The following is a 12,173-nucleotide window of genomic DNA, read 5'->3' as shown; positions in this document are numbered from 1 at the left end:
CCTGTAAGATAAAACCTACTTTGTTTTGGGCCAAGGATAGATGGGCCAATGCAATTCCAATACCAGTCAACATTTAGGGAGTGTTTGCAAGTGCAAATTGCTGTGACGATTCATGAAGGGGACAAGAGCAAGAGCAATATAATTAGATGACTATGTGCAAAGCCTGGCTCCATCCTTACTATCTTTGAGAATTTGAGCATGTTAGTGAATCTTTCTAGTCCTCTATTTTCTTATTTGTAAAACAGTGCTAATAATAGAACTTATTTCTTGTGGTTGTGGTAAAGATTAGATGAGATAATGTATTGTAAGTGCTTAGCATACTGTCTGGTACGTAGATGTCCAAGAATTATAAACTCTAGTAGTAAGTTACAAATTGTTGATGTTACTCATTATCATAAAGACAGAGTACTTACTATCCAAGAGTTCCATCTAATGACAGGGGCAGTCAAATACCAAGCTAACTAGTATCTTCTAAACCAAGAGTCACCTTCATTAGAAGAAGAACAAATAAGTGCAATTAGAGAATAGAAAGGTCCTGGGAAGGTCACATGGAGAAAAGGAAAGTTGAAAATGTGCTTAACACATTAGGAAACTGTAGACCTTTAACAGAAGAAGCAGAGGAAATACGGTCCTGGAAGAATGAAAGACATAAATCAGGATAAGAAAGGTATTTATAAAACTTAGGCCAAAAAAAAAAAAAAAAAAAAGAAAATCATGCGGCTAGAACACATATTGACTGTTATGGTAGAGTGGACATTACTGGTGTCAGACCTGAGAAGAAAGAAAACTCTGAAGTTGACCCCTGGGAAGGTAAGAGAGGAATCACTTCTCTCTGAATCCCACTGTGATATGGTTTGGCTGTGTCCCCACCCAAATCACACCTTGAATTGTAGTTCCAATAATTTCTACGTGTGGTGGGAAGAACCTGGTGGGACGTAATAGAATCATGGGGGCAGCTCCCCCCAGGCTGCTGTTCTCATGATAGTGAGTGAGTTCTCACAAGATCTGATGGTTTTATAGGGAGCTTTCCCCCCATTTCCTTGGCACTTCTCCTTGTTGCTGCCATGTGAAGAAGGACTTGCTTGCTTCCCTTTCTGCCATGATTTTAAGTTTCCTGAGGCCTCCCCAGCCGTGCTGAACTGCAAATCAATTAAACCTCTTTCCTCTATAAATTCCCTAGTCTCGAGTATGTCTTATTAGAATCGTGAGAATGGGCTAATGCACAGTGCCTTGGTCTATTCATGAGGAGGGCACATATTCAGATGTATGCTCCTGAATGCTGTTGGTTTCTGTGCAGAGTCCAAGAACCCAAGAAGATGGGACCCCGTAGTGGGCCATAAACTGAAGATGAATCAACTATATTGCAAATCAGATTCTCCAATTACACATACCTCTTTGGAATTTTTCCCTTTTGTTATCCCCTAGCCTTCGGTAAAGTCAGGTTTAAATATTTTGACTTTGTTTCTGGTGTGCTATGAGGTATAAAGGGAAGACTTGCTTGTTTATGCAGAGTAAATGTTACAGGTGAAGCAATCTTACTTCTTATGTGCTGGAAAAATTCATCTTGGAATAGAATGATATCCCTTCCTTAAGATCACAGAGGAATTAAAGAGAATATGTTTCTGAGAAAATCTGGAATGACAAATGAATACCAGAATACGAATTTGCTTCAGAAGGCTTTGGCCTTCTTTGTAATTTAGGTGTATGGCAAAGTTATTTACTGAGACTAAGCATGACAGGTGTGAGTTAAGTGCCTTGAGATGCATTTTCAAACAGTTGCTGTGGCAAGTGCAATAGGGAATCAATTAGAGTTAAATAAAAGAATTGCTGAGTCGCACTTGGGGCCCAACTGAGGAATATGATTCAATGAATTTAAAAAAAGAAAGAGATCCAGAGAGAAAGTAGAAAGTATTCTTTACTTTACTGATAAAAACAGTGAAGATATAAGGGAGACTTTTCAAGAAGTGCTCAGTTTAAAACCAAAAAGGAGGAAACTGTTATCACCAGTAATCAAGGATGATGTTGAAGAGGTATAATAAGAGAGTATGGTTTTCAGTTTAGATTAGGCAGAAGGAGGTTACATGTTGGCCATACATTTAAGTGATGTTTTAAAGTAGGATAATCTAAAATAAACTAGCAAAGTCCATTGAACAAACAATTAAGTTGCTTAATGGTCTGTGCCTTTGTTTAATTGACTAATTTCTGAAGATACTCTACTGTGGGTTATAGGCAATTTCAAGGGAATAATAAATATAATGAAACCAGTAGCAGGGTTGTGAAAAAAATGAAATACAATTAACCCATTGAGATGTAAGGATGATAATTAAAATTAGCTATTGAATTTAAAGGTGGGATGAAAGTTTTATACCTTTTTGTTCCTATTGTGTTTTGCTTTTTCTAAACTTTTTGAAGCATTGCTGTGGAATGTGAACATAAGTGGGAATAAATAGACATGGAAATAGTCAGAAAACAATAGCCTACTTTACATTTTCTGTGTGGTTTCACTTATTAACCAGGTAGCAGGAGCTATAGGCCATATATAGGCTCTACTGCTGACCTTATAAATCGATTTTGTAAGCAAACCAGGATTCATGTTTCGGAGATTCAGAGATGCTTTGTGGCATGCCATAGGACCTGGATTTCTGCCATTATTCCTTCATTCCCTGTAAGTACTGACAGCACCAGAATTTTAAAGAGAAGCCTGTTAAAATGAAACTATCTTGGTAAAGAACAACCTGGTGTGAGGAAAAATTGCATGTTCATTTTCCAACTCCAGTGTACAGCAAATCCCTTTGGAAAGAGAAAAATCAAGAGAGTGGGTACTGGTGGAAAAAGTGTTAGTGTATCAAAAGTAAATTTCTACTTCGCATATTTTCCTAGGATTGGGAAATATGAAGGTTCTTTTGTAATTATTTTGCTAACATAAGAATGTCAGGAAGCACATCCTTTAGTATACATTGTTAGAATCTCTCTTTACACTTAAAAATTCATTCTTTAGTATCAAATTATTCTTTAAAAATTATTTCTTTATAGATACACAATAGGCATACATTTTTTCAGGGTACATGTAATAATTTAATACATTCTTATAATTTGTAAAGATAAAATCAGTATGATTGGGATATTTGTTACCTTAAATATTTGTCTTTTCTTTCTGCCAGAAACATTTGAATTATTCCCTTCTAACTACCTTGAAATATACAATCAAATTATTGTTAATGGAGAAAAAGAATCAGTTTTTCATTAAAGTTTTTTATTTTATATACTAAAAACCATTATGATTGAATATTAGGACTAATACAAAATTGTGATTTAACTTAATTTATACAGAAATATCCATGACAGAGGCTTATGCTTTTGGAGAGTCACCTGGCTAAAAGTTTTTTTTTTTTTTTCCAAGAATGGCAGCATCTCTATTTTAAAAGTGTCAAGTATACATTCATCTCCCTGCTTCCCAATACCTTATTATAAAATGTTTAAAAAATATAGACAAATTTAAAGAAATAATATACAGTGAACACACATATACCTATTGCTCAGATTCTACAATTAGCATATTGCTATTTTTACTTTATTATATATATTGATTATATATAAATTACATCAGTATATATTTATTTATAGATATATATGTGTCCATCTTTCTATTCTTCCATCATTGCATCTTATTTTTCTTGATTCTCTGCATCATTTCATAACATAGGAATATAATTACCATTATGCACAATTATTTTGACATTAACCAGAAGGACTGTAAAAAGTATTTTATATTATTCAACAAATATTCCTATAAAGGGTTGTATTAGATTCCTATTGCTACTGTAAAAAATTACTACAAACTTAGTGGGTCAAAACAATACAAATTTATCTATCTTACAGTTCTGGAGGTCAGAAATTTGAAATAGGTCTTATAAGCTAAAATCAAGATGTCAGCAGAGATGTGTTCCTTTTGGAGGCTTTAGATGAGAATCTTTTTCCTTACCTTTCCCAGCTTCTAAAACGACTCCTTCATTCCTTGGCTCATGGCCCCTTCCTCCACCTTCAAAATGTATTACTCCAGCCTTTGCTTCCGTTCTTAAATCTCTTCTCTCTAATTCTGATCTTCCTGCCTCCCTGTTATAAGGACCCCAGTGATTTGATAGTTCCCACACAGATAATTCAGGATAATCTTCCTATCTCAGGGTCCTTAGCTTAATCACACTTGCAAAGTCCCTTTTGCTATGTAAGGTAACATAATCGCAGATCTTCGGCATTAGAATGTGAACATCTTTGGGAAGCTGTTATTTAGACTAACAAGGAATATTGTGATCTCAACTGTGAGTTTTGCTATTAGTATCCCTTAGTACTAGGAGAAAACTACACTGAGTTTAATTCTTTGTCTTTTTGACCCGTTCCCTAAAATAAGTAATGTGGTCTTATGAATGGCTCTTACCATAGAAGACAACAAAAACATCTTACCATGCAAGACCACACTTTATGATCTCAAAGATGTACCGTTATTTTATGTCCCGATAAATAAGAAAAAGGAAAGCACTGCCGATTAAACTAATTCACTACCTAGTGCAAAATGCATTCCACCTTGATGGATTTCTTTTAAGAGATGGGGTCTTGCTTTGTCACACAGGCGGGAGTGCAGTGGTGTGACAAAGTCACTGCACCTGGAACTTCTGGGCTCAAGGGATCCTCCTGCCTCTGCCTTTTGAGTAGCCTGGCACTGGAGGTGTATGCCACCATGCCTGGCTGATTTTTAAAGTTTTTGTAGAGAAAGGTGCTCACCATCTTGCCCAGGCCAGTCTCAAACTCCTGGGCTCAAGGGATCCTCCGGCCTCAGCTTCTCAAAGTGCTGGGATTAAAAGTGTGAGCCACAGTGCGTTTAAAAATGTGATAAAATGTGTGTCTTAGATGAAATATTTGATTTTTTTTCCAGTGAACTACATAGCACAGAGATCCTCAAGAAGTTCCATCATTTTCTATTAAAAGTATGACCACTACAAAGTTCCTATTTGCTATTATTTGAATGTGTTCCCTCCAAATTTCATGTGTTGGAAACTTAATCTTCAATGCAACATACAGTGTTGAGAGGTAGGACATTCTGGAAAGTGTTTAGGTCTTCAGGGTAAACTCCTCATGAATAAATTAATGCCACTAGGAAAAGGGCTTACGGGAGTGGGTTTGCTCTCATCTACTTTTCTGCCATGTGAGGATAGAACTTTTCCTTTCTTGCCCTTCTGCCTTTTCTGCCTGTGAGGATGCAGCAAGAAAGCCCATGCAAGATGCTGACACCTTGATCTTAGACTTCCTAGCCTTCAGAACTATGAGAGACAGATTTTAGTTCTTCATAAATTACTTCATTGGTGTTATTCTGTTATAGCCACACAAAGGAACTAAGACACCATTTCAGGTAGGAAAGGCTAATCTGCTAAAATGCAGCATTTAACTAAGTTTTATATGACATAGTGCTTGCAATGACTAAATGTATATGCATTTCCACTTTACGTTACATTTAGCAATTTCCTTTATTCCAGTACTTTGGATACTAAAAGTAAAAATACTAGTTCTGTTAAGGCCACGTCTTTTGAAAATGGACCTATTATTTTGTACTTCCCAGTGTTAAAATGACAGTGCAATCATCTATGGCATGCATTAGATACCTAAAGGACACCAAAGTAATTAAGTGTACATTATTTAACAAGTTTCCAGATGTTTGGGTTGACAGTCGCTTCATAGCCGGGATGGATAAGAATGGAATTGAAATAATTAAAAAAAAAAAAAAAGGCTGCATCTTGATGGTCCTTATCTGCATTTCACCTTTATCATTTCAGGAGCAATTCTTTCAGCACACAGCACAAGTCCTTGTGTTTTCATTATTGTCTGCCAACAATTTCTCTCTTTTCCTGGGAGAAACACCTGAAGTCAACAAAAAGATAAAACTTATTTTCTTCTAGCTGTGGTTTTTTTCAGATTTTTCAATATCCAATTAAGAAAGAGCAAAAGTTGCAGACCACCTTAGAGGAACACTGTTAGAATACTCTGAATTATTTTTCCTTGTCTTAATGGTATTTCTCCACTTGGATTGTGAAATGAAGCCTTACCTTGCTCAGTTAGGCTGTGAAACAATGATAGTGCTTCTGAATTCCAGAAATAAAAAATAAGATTCTCAATTCTCAAAGCTCTGCATTGTGGAAGGCTCCCCTATGTTCAGGAATATGTTTCTGAAAAGCCTTCTTAGCAGGAAGTACAGCTTAAGGCCACATATTTTCTGTCTACTGTTATGAGTAGCATGATTTGAGATGTTGGTCTCGTAAGTAAGGACCTTCCAGGGTCAGAAGAAATGCAGTTTTGTTTCCTAGCCCAGCCAGGAGGAAGGGGAATCATAGAAGGTTTAAGCTAGTGAGAGCTATAAAATTAATCTAATCCCAAATCTTTAATTTTACAGATTTAAGTAACCGTATCAGAACTGGTGCTGTAGAACAGTGTTTACAATTTTGAGGTAAATTCTCACTTATTTATTGGTTATTTTCTTTAAGTTTTTGGACACACAGAACTCAACTAATTTGTACCTCTAAATTAAGGCCACTGCCTAGAATGAAATCAAGGCGTCAGATATATACTGAGGCAGGTTTGGCTTATTTATTTTGCACTTTCCAGAGGAAAATGTCTACTGCAGGAATTTCACTAGCTGAGAGTTATACACAACAGAGTCAAAAGCACTTATGTTGTCTGGGACTGATATACAAATGACTTCTGTGCAAAAATGATTTTCTCTACCTCAGAATTTATTTGGACATGAGGCTAAAAAAAGTTACTTGGCTTGTGGTGCTTTACAGTTTCAAATGCAAATATCCTTCTTCTTACTAAAAAGTAAAATATGTTTTCAAAGACCTGGGCTTTTGTGTCTAAGTTCATGTCCCAAACAAAAGGGATGTGAACAGTTGAGGTCCTTCTTGGGTTAATGTGTTGGTGAGCCCGTGTACTTCCTGTTTCTATAGCAGAAATTTCTAGGATTTGTCTCTCAAATTTTATACAGTGTAATATAAACAAATTAGAAATTGTAGACTGAACATCTTTTTGAGAACACTAGAGCACATTTTCTAAACTTGTTCCCTTCTGCTATAAATGTGACCATAATATTCATGTATCAGTCACATTCCCAAGGTGCATTCAGCTTATGGACTGCCCTATAGCCAATAGAGGCTGAAAGTATGGCACTTCCAAATTCCTAGTAAGCAGTTGTAACTGCTCCTCTTTCTCTCCTACTCGAGAAAGCACAATAGATATTAAGTGCATGAAAATGTGTGTGTGTGTGGGGGGGGAATTGGCTTTATTATAATTTATTTTAAGAAATCATTTTCAATATCATTTAAAATATCAAGGATATTATAAAATATATAAAAATATATAAAAGATATATAAAATATCCTTGATATTTTATAATAAAGAATCCTTGCTATTTGATAGAGACAAATAGAGTATTATAACTTAGTACAGCTTTTCTGCAGCGTTCACTGATTTGATAATGAAAAAGGTTAAGAGTAAAAGCAGTAGTTTCATTCCTTTTTCTTTCAATGCTCCTTTCTAAAAGCTAACACAGTTATATTATTCAAAAATCAGAGTGATATAAAACATATATATTGAGAAGTTTCCTTTCCAATTCCATTCTCATTAACTCTTTTCCTTTCTTGTTCCTGTTAGTGAGCATCTGTCTTGAGTTTCTTACTTGTATTTCTTTAGGTACAAATGTATACAAATGTATATTCTTACTTTTCCCTTTTTCACAAATGAAGACTAATATATTCATTGTTGTGATTCTTAAATTCAACACTCTATTCTAGAATACTTTCTATTCTAGAATACTTTCTATATCATACATTGATGTATCAGTGCAGCAGTATTTTACTGTAACATAGTTTATACTATAAGCTAATCAGTCCAATATTGAAGGCAAGAGATAATTCTAATATTTTGCTATTATAATCAATGATACAATAAATAACTTTGTATATATTTTATTTTGTATGTGATATAAATATTTTCTTATTAAAAAACAGGAAGTGATTCAAATGCCATGGGTTTTTGACTCCAAGAAGTTGAAAATCTGAAAATAAAATAAAATAAAATAATTCTGATAGCTCAAGCCCTTTTGGGGCTCAAGATAGGATAAACCCCCAGAAGTGGGATTGCTGGTTCAAAGGGTAAATAAACTTGTAATATTTTATATTGCAAAATTTGCTTCTTTAAGGTTTTAACAGTAACATAGGATTTCAAAATTTTCAAACATTTGCATTTTGGCCAATCTGTTGTGTGAAAACCAATATCTCAGTATATATGTCATTTGCATTTCTCTTGTTATGAGTGAGGTTATATATCTTTTTGTATATTGGTTTAAGAACTAGCTATATTTTTTTCTTGTGAACTGTCTATTCATAACCTATGCCTATTTTTATTAATTGTTATTCATATTTTTATTGAGTTTATGGATTCTGGTACATTTTGGGAGAGTAGCTGTTTGTAATATGAAGAACAAATGTTCTTTTCTAGTGTGTTTGTTCAATCAAGTTTCCTATGGTGTGACTCATCCACATTTAATTTAAAAGTTCTTCTTTGCAGGGTCTTCAGCTCTTTATAATTTCTCCACCTTTTCTCTGGACCCCATGATTGCCAACCCCCTGCATTAGCAACCTTCCTTCCCCATCTTAAAGCTCTTTGTATTGAGAGTTTTTAAGTTACCGTAGTGCATACATATATTTACAGATCTGTCATCTTATAAAATGTCTTCTCTTTATCCTACATTGCCCCTACTTCTATAGCATTTCCTTTATAGCCGAGATTCTTAAAAGAAGAGGTTTTATTCCATGTCTCCAGTTTTTCTTTCCACAGCTCTGAGCTTGGGGCAAGTTCCATCACGCAGATAGCCCCCTAGTTATCAAATGATTGTATACTTCCCTTCTTCATCCTACTTAATCGATCCTGTAGAATTTGACACTTCAACTACTCTTTCTTGAAACCATTTCCTCCTTTGGCTATTTTCATGCTGCTCTTCCTTTGGTATTCTTTAACTTTTCTACTCCATCTTCTTCTTTGTTGTCCTTATGATGTATGTTCAAGCATCTGATCACTATCTATAAGTCAAGGACTCTTAAATCTATGTCCACAACCCAACCCCCTGGTTTCTAAGATCCAAATATACATATCCAAATAACCTTGTGATGAACATACCACAGACACCTCTCACATGCTCAAAATTCAATCTCCAAATTTTATGTCTCCTGTATTTCCCATAAGTGAATAGCATGATCATCCAACTAGTTACTCAAGCCAGAGACACAGGAGTAACCTGAGGAATTCTCCTTTATTGTAGTCATCATTTAGGCATTTCCTATTATCTTTTTCTCATCATTTTGCCTCCTAACCATTCCCACTGTCACTAGCACTACAAATATTTTTACCAGATTTATTATAATAGTCTCCTAACTAGTCTACTGTCTCTAATATCAGTTCCCTTCAACTCCTTCTTCAAAGCATTGTTAAAATGATTATTATTCTAAGTGTAACTGTGTTATTACCCTGCCTACATTTTCTTTGTGCTTCCAAATAGATTTTAGAATAAAATTCCTACTTTTGGGGTTAGCCTGTGAGGCTTCTCATACTCTGGCCTTACCTATGTCTTCAGCCTCATTCTGAAGTGGTCAGGTAACAGAGATGGGTTTAGATCATGGATTTTGGAATTGACCAGACCTCGTTTGAATTATTAACTTTCTCACTTTGGGCAAGTTACTTAGCCTGTCTAAAATAGTTCTTTCATCCATAAAATCACATAAAAATAATAAATCTCTCACAGGGTATGGTGAGAAAAAAATGAAATAATTCTTATAAAGCAATGATCACAGTCCTGTCTCAATTACATGGTAAATCCTCAATAACCACATATGTAGATGGCATTAATGACAATCCTGAGCCATAACATATCACACTCTACTTGAACTAATAATGCTGGTCCAGCCCACCCAAATGGTTGGAAGGTATGTGTGATTGGCTCACGCCTTCATTCTCCTGCCTGGAACACAGTTCTCTCTCCTCTGCCTCTCTCTAACCACTCGATTCTATTTCTAGGATGACTTTGATCAAGTTACCTAACACCTTTGCATTGTGACCTACTAACTTGTAAAACGGGGTCCAAATTGTTACTACCTCATAAGGTTATGATGAGGATTAAATAAGAAAATAAATGCAGAACACCAGCAATTAGCAATCCCTTCATATTTCTCCTTCTTTGTCTTCTTCATCTTAATGTTTTAATTATTATTAACACTTTGTTACTCTTAGGGGTTTTGAAAATGTTGTCCAAATTTCCATTGTCTCCTTCACTGGGAAGTTGTTCCTGGCAAGGACTCTGCTGACAGTGATTCTACCTGCAAGGAATATGTCTAGTGAAGAAAACAGATAAGAGAGCTAATCGTTCCTGTAAGGTAAGAAAAGTTTTAGGTTAGAGATAGGCCATGGAGGGCACAGGAAGCTTTCCTAGGCTAGCAATTTGTCTGGCACATAATAGGTGTTCAATAAATGTTTGTGGAAGGAATGTTGATTAACTGGTGATTATTACCATAAAATGCATGTTAAAATGATGTAATATATATACAATTATGTGCTGTGATTTTAAAATCTACTTAATTTTCATGATATTAAGATGTGTTTGTATTGTTTTTTTCACTTTGCTTCATACTAATGTTTTTGGGGCTATGTTAGAGGAAGTTTAAGTTATTTTTTCTCCCTTTGTAGAATTAAAAACATTTCAGCCATTATCGTCAGAACCTTGGGTTTGTGATAAATGCTGACAAGTTAAGCAACCAGGCATTTTCTTTTTCTATGAGTCCCTAAAGGTTTTGTTTAATACTGGAATTAGTTTCAAAAATCATAAATTATGTAATTTGTTAGAGCAAGACCTTTTATATCTTGAATAAATGGCATTTCTTCTCCCCCTCCCTATCATTCACTTTTCATGTTACTAGATCAAGGAACAAAAGGCACTCTACAGCAAAGGCTTTCAGAATGTCTTGTAAACAGGGTCTCGTGAAAATCAAATAAGCTAGAACAAAAAGGAGACATAGGTATAATTGCTATAAAGCTGTTCGAATTTCTCTTTAAATCCTAAGGTTTATTTTCATGTCTATAACATAATACAGTCAGAGTAATATGGTCTTCTGACCGTTGCTTATTGTTATCTCACATTTCCCAACACTGAGAAGCATAATCTCTGTGTTGATAATTTATCTTTGAAGTGTAAATCATTCAATATTTTCAGAGTAAAAGTCATACAGTTTAGAGTAACAGAAAAGTCACATCAGCATTCCATCTTTATAATGCATGACTGGGGTTTATTATTATTCCATTGACCTATGGAGATACTTTAGAGAATTAATGTACTGTACTGCATGTGTTATATACTAGATTTCACATATATAAATATCCTGAAAAATTACTCATTTAGTTAGCTGGATCATTTAACAGACTTAGCAAAGAATGATAATCCTTTTTAGTAAACATTGGTTCATATTGGCTGAATATTTGTTTAAATATTTGTTAAGTATGTATGCAATTTGCATATGCTAGTATCTGAAAAGATGATTAAAGCAATCATATTTCTGTAACAAGTTATTAATATTTTATCTCTTCTTAGTATATCTTCAGTTTCTGGTACACATAACGTGATTCTTATCTTTCTTAATCTTTAAGATTATATTAAATAGCTTACCCAGAACAAAAATAAAATATGATGTCTGGCAATACCTCACATTTAATCCTTAATTGCAGTTCAGAAACAAATTTGATCCTTGGCTTAACATTCAAATGTGGTGGGTTCCTTTCAAATGGTAGTGAATTCCTTTCTAAGGAATAACACGAAGAATTGTATAGTCTCTCCAAGTTGAGGATACCAATATTCCAAGGACAATAGAGTCCTCTTTTTTATGGTTTTCTTAAGTAACCTTAAGAAACTGTTTTCATATTCTTTGGGAATCTTCAAAATCACAAGTAAAATGGAATTATGATCTTCCCCTCTACTTCCAAATAATAAAAAAGAAAGAATACAAATTATCTCATTACTCCTCAGTTGTAAAGTGCTGAAGTTAGAGAACGAAAATGTATATAACATTCTAAAATGGGGTGTCAGAAGGAGG

This window comes from Macaca fascicularis, chromosome 6, assembly GCF_037993035.2.
Source record: "Macaca fascicularis isolate 582-1 chromosome 6, T2T-MFA8v1.1".
Lineage (NCBI taxonomy): Eukaryota > Metazoa > Chordata > Mammalia > Primates > Cercopithecidae > Macaca > Macaca fascicularis.
This window is presented reverse-complemented; position numbering follows the sequence as displayed.